The sequence below is a fragment of the Zea mays genome, chromosome 5 (assembly GCF_902167145.1).
Source record: "Zea mays cultivar B73 chromosome 5, Zm-B73-REFERENCE-NAM-5.0, whole genome shotgun sequence".
Classification (NCBI taxonomy): Eukaryota; Viridiplantae; Streptophyta; class Magnoliopsida; order Poales; family Poaceae; genus Zea; species Zea mays.
Window position 1 is genome coordinate 125,980,291 of NC_050100.1, and position 6,000 is coordinate 125,986,290.

Sequence of the window (6,000 nt, forward strand, 5' to 3'; positions counted from 1 at the left end):
ATTTTGCTTCAGTCAGGCATCCGGGCTGGTAGAAAGAGCAAATGGCATTATAATAACAGGAATAATGAAGTTAATCTTCAATCAGTCCAGAGAAAAGTGGCCAGATGAGTTGATTAAAGTGGTGTGGAGCCAAATACAACCATATCAAGAACAACATGTTTTACACCTTTTAAACTATTATTTGGTGACGAAGCTATAACTCCATAAGAAGCTAAAGCAGGGTCAATAAGAACAGTAGCTTCGGCAGAAGACAAAGCTAATTATCACGTAGCAAAAGATACTATAGAGGGGACCAAACTTCAGGCTATGGAGAACATTAATAAATACCAAGCCGAAATAATAAAATGGCGTGACAGAAAAGTTCGGTTGAAAAATATTAAGCTAGGGCATTTGGTGCTTCGGAGAGTGGCCAATCCGGGCACAGTAGGCAAACTGCAGCTGAAGTGGGAAGGACCTTTTCTAGTGATATCTTCGTCGAGGCCCGGTTCTTACAGATTGAAGGATATGAACGACAACGACATACCTAGATCTTGGAACGCAGATGAGCTTCGGTGATATTATGTGTAATTTGATGTAATCTTTTATCATTTTTTCTATGGCACCCTTTTCCTTTCCAAAGGGGGAGAAAGGTTTTTAATGAGGCCATAGCTTGTAATTTTTCCTTTCTTATTTAGCTCCACGAGAGTCAAATCCCCCAAAAGAATGTAAAATGTAAAGTCTGAGCATGCACCATCGAGTGCATAGAGAACAATGAAAAAAGGAAAAAAGCAGGGAGAAGCTCAAAAGTCGTCCCCTAGGGGATGCAGAGCATGACGAAGCTACAAAAAGTCGTTCCTAAGGGAGCACAACATAAGTTTTCTGCTCAAAAGTCGTTCCTAAGGGAATGCAGAGCCAAATATTGCCGAAATATAAGGCGAAGAAGCTCCAAAGTCGTTCCTAAGGGGATGCAGAGCTTATACCGCCGAAATAGAAGGCGAAGAAGTTCCAAAGTCGTTCCTAAGGGGATGCAGAACTTATACCACCGAAATAGAAGGTGAAGAAGCTCCAAAGTCGTTCCTAAGGGGATGCAGAGCTTAAGACTCCAAAGACGTTCCTAAGGGGATGCAGAGTCTGGGTGTGGCTTCGTGTGCGTGTGTTTGGACATTCATTTGCACATTACATCACATCTTTCATTGCATTCATACACAGTCATTTAGACATTTGTAGGATCATCATCATCATAACATAGAGTACAAACAGATGCTTCGGCTCTGATGACAAGGCTTCGATGAGTATAAAGAAGCAAAGTTATGCTTCGTTGTGTACGAAAAGAAGGGAAGGTGTTTTTCGCCTTCGGCTCAAAAAAATACAAGTTTCGTCCACATCAAAGCAATTCATACACGGATGGAAAGGTAAAAAATATATTACAAGGTATGGACAAATTTACAGAGCAATGTTTCATTCCTAGATTACAATATCTTTTACAAAGATAATTCAAATTTCTCTAGAGCTTTTTGTAGCAGCTCCATCAATATCCATCAAGCTTCGGATCATTGACCTTCGGCTTTGTGATCCTGTACATAACAAAGCGGTATAAGGTTAATAGAAATCTCAGGAGAAGGTAAGCAACAGGTACAAGTTTAATACCGGATTAAGATGACTTCGAGCTTTGTCACCAGCTAAGTCCCGCCCACCCTTCGTCCAAATTTGAGTTATGAATCTATTTCCAATGCTTCAGGCCAGGCTGGGGATGTCAGTTAAATCCGCTGGTGATAAGTTGAAGTTTGGCCTGTTCACAATTTTTCCGTGCATGCAACCAGCTTTCATAAAAGCTACAGCTGTGCCGCGAGAAGCCAGCAGGGCACAGAAGTCGTCGTGCCCAGCTATGACTTCGTCAAGCGCATCAACTTCGCTTTCAATATGCTCGAAGGTGCTGGGCAAGTCTTCAACTGAAGGTGCAAATTTTTCAAAACTAGCTCCCACTGAGTTGAAGACCTGTTTCAGCCGTTGCACGCACCGGTTGCCGAAGTTTAGGCATTTGTCTTGAAGCTCATTCAAGGATTTTTGCAAATTCGAACTTTTTTCAACTTCGGCTTTAAGCTTCGCATCAAAATTCTTCTTTTCTTGCTCGAAGCTTTCTGATTTTAGGAGAAGTTCACTGTTTAATCTGGCAATTTTGGATTTGGTTTCTGCCAGTGAACCCTCCATTGTTTGAAGAAGAAAATCTTTCTTTTCAAGAGCAGCTTCATGATCTTTGATTTTACTTTCCAAGCCCTCAATTATAACCTCATTCTTCTTATCTTCGAGGTCCTGTTGCATCCTCAAGGCTTTACTTAGTAGCATAATCTGTGCAAAATAACCTTCATCAGAAACCACCTTCATCGCAAAATAATAAGAAGATTGAGGGATAAACCTTACCTTAAAGTTAGAATAGAATAAGCTGCCGACGATATGCTGTCGTTGATAGCTGCTGATGGCAGCTTCAAGCTTCGGAAAACAAACACTCTTCGACAGAGTGCTGATAATCTTCGCTCCAGTTCGATCTCGAATACATCCTAAGGCTTCTTTATTGATTCCGCCAAAAAGCAAGGCTCTTGGCTGGTAGCCACATGATTCAGCAAATTCCTGTAGCTCCTCCTTCTCGGCCTTGGATAATTCTTGACCGACTAGATTTTGGAAGTTGAAGCCTTTATCTTCCGAAGTCTCTTCGGAAATTTCTTTCCCTTTTTCAGGCACTGCGGCCATGACTTCTGTAGCCGCAGCAGCCTCCTCTGCGGCCATGTCCGAGAGCACTTTATCAATATCAGACAATGTGCTCTCCAGATTCGTAGCTCCGGCAGCTGTAGCTTCGACAAATGTAACTGCTTCGGCAGCCGGTGTCATCTTTGATGATGAGGCTGGCAGTGGTGTTTCCTCAATAGCTTGCATAACAGTAATAATTCTTCATTTTTTTGGCCTAACCGCCTTCTTCGCTGCCGAAGGCTCGTCCTTCTTCTGTAAAAGCTTCGTTAGTTGTGGCCCTAGTGGACTCAGTAGCTTGATAGGTAAAGATTCAGTCATTACCTGTAAAATTTCTTCTACTTCGACATCAGAGGGCGTTGAAGGAGCTTCTTCTTCTGTCTCAGCCATGTTCGGCTCTGGAGTTGCAGTTTTTCTTTTCTTCGAAGTTGCCACCTTCGGCTCAGGACTGAACTTTCTCTTCTTTAGAGTTTTTTCGTCCTCCTTCACCATCCTAGCAGCTTGTCTGCTCAGAACACTGACGACTCTTTTTCTTTTTGTTCCTTCGGCACCCTTGCTTAGTCTTTCGTAATCAGGGTATTCGAAGTTTAAAGCATCCATTAACCGATTCAACCTTCGTTTTGGCCGGGTGCTAAAGGCTGCAGTCTTAGTTGATCTTCTTTCTTGGTATAATTACCCAAGATTTCATTGCATATAGTCTCAATCATCTCCAGCCATTCTTGACAGGGCTTTTAAACTGTTTCTCAAACTTGAAACGATAAAGTAATCGGACAAGTTCATTTTACTTCTTCGTTCCTTTCAGCTTCGGCATACTCCATTCACTCAACGTTGGAGATACCCTGTTTGCCAGGTATCAAGCATTTAGCAATCAACAACTTTTTGCCAAGTCATCACATTTCCACTTGTTACTCAATGCAGTACAATGGATCAAGCAGTCTCATTAGCTGCGAGAAGCAGACGATTCGAATCGAGTTTTTATCCTTGCAAGGTAAACCTGAACACACGACGTGGCGAGGCACTCCGTCCCCACACACATCAACCGTCCCCATCAATTCCCTGGCAACAGAAAGGGGCTCACTGCCTTGGCGTACAATGCCTCACTGACCCCGACTGCCGTCGTGCAGTGATCGCACTTGTACCCACCATAACCGGAATGGGAGACCACGTCTCAAGTCGCGTGAGGAGGGCAATCTGCGGGCAGGTTCACTCAGGTACTAGGCTTACCGATTTACCATATTTCTCGGCATGTGCTTAGTACATTCAAACGCTTGACACAGGTATCTGCACATTAATCCTTATTCCAATTTCCATCTCGTAGACAACCAATCCCCATGGATTGTTGTCCACAATCCAACATCATTATGATAAGAAAGTGGAGACAACCAATTCCTGACCTCGCGAGTGCTAGAAACATCACTCGACTTCTACCAAGATCCCTAATTAGTAAAGCAGCTACTCGACCTAGCATACTAGTATCCATCTCAAGGGGAAATCCTGAGGTAATGCAACTAGGGTTTTAGGCAACTCCTACACTTAAGTGCACAATACAAGCCTACAATCATTAAGTGTAGTAAAATGATATATAGAACTGGTTATGCATAAAACCGGGGCTTGCCTTCCAAAGCTGGGGCAGGCAGATCCTCGATGGCAGGTTCTGGTGCTGGATCCTGGGCTACCTCCTGAGCAACTCCTTGCTCCGGCACGAGGATGTACTCTCCGTCAGCGAGGTTGCAATCTATCAAATGCAATGAATAAGAAATATGTATGCTATGGTATGCAGAATTTAGTAACCATTATGCATAGTGAAGAAGAACTAAGTTAGTTGATAACTTAGGGTTTCCTTGTTATAAGAAGCTCTTAGTGGTTTATGCTTAGCAATTTAGGTTTGAGGTTTTGCTTAGAGGCAAACAAAGTGGACTAAGACTTGGATTGCCCATAAAGATTTTAGTAGGTACTCGAGGGGTTTTGTTGGGTTGGTTAGGGTAACATTAAGCTCCACTACTAATTCCCCTTTTCATTTTCTATTTATGCTCTTAAGGTGGGTTTGAACTACAACAGTGATTTCAAATTTTCCAAAAATTCTGTAAAAATTACAGTGGGTTAACATTGGTCACTCTAGTCTGTCCTATAAATTTGAGGTCAAACATAAATAGAATATGTCCTGGACAAAAATAACAAAAGTTGGGGCAGAGGGGTCACTTTGCACTACAACCCTTATCTAGATGTGGGTTCTGTACTAAGAGTTATTTTTGCTGGTACCTATGGGTAATAACATGCTTCTGTGCCAAAAATCACAGAGGGTTACTTAGTGGTTATGTAGTTATGATTTTCTAAAGTTCACTGCCAAAAGACACTTATAGCTATCTTGCTATTTGAAAAATATCAAACAACAGAACTTGTATTTTTCCTAGGTTCTTCTTAGCACAAGAACAGTCATCCCTAAGGTAGGGGTGTTTTCTCCTTAGGATTATTTTCTTATGACTTTTCAAAGTTTTCTCTGTTTTTCATGAATAATTGTGAGTGCAATTTCTTTTAACTGGACTATGGTTCAACAGATTTTTCTTGTGAACTACATAACTTAGGCATGCTAGGAAAAATATGGTTGCCCTCTGGTTTCCATTTTCAATCCCTTTTCTTCATTTTCCTAAGTTTGAGCATAAACAAGTTTAGTGAATAAACCTTCCTTAACCTTGTATACTGGGGTGTTTATTAATTTTAAACAGTGTAACTACTAGGTTAGTGTCTCCAGTGACTCGGGCCCGTGCAAGAGAATTGAACTACATCATGCTATTAAAGAACGAAGGCCCAGAAGATTAGAAGATGGCCCAACAAGAAGGCCTGGATGGGGCGCCTAGGGAAGTCGTGAACAGTAACCGTGGTACTGTAGCGCCAGCCCTACTGTTCACGCCTCTCCTCTATTTAGTCAGAGTCCTGTTTCATTTAGAACTCGAGTTTTGTTTTACATCTAGCTTTAGCTACCCTAGAACACGCACAAATACGTGTTGTCCTCTGTGATTCAGAACTCCACCTTGAGTGATATTAAGATTGCTCACATCTTTTTCTTGTTCGTTCTTCGATTGCGCACAGGAAACGATCTTCGTGATCAGGCCGATCTCATATCAGCAAGGTCGGTAACCATTGGGAGTTGGTTCAGCGATTGTATTGGCGCTTCGGGTTCGCTCGTCGTAGTCGGATCGTGAGGGTCTACTTCCACCAAATTGGAATTATCTCTACTCATCGAAAGATCGGGCACTCTAGCTCTATCAAGTGGTATCAGATTTC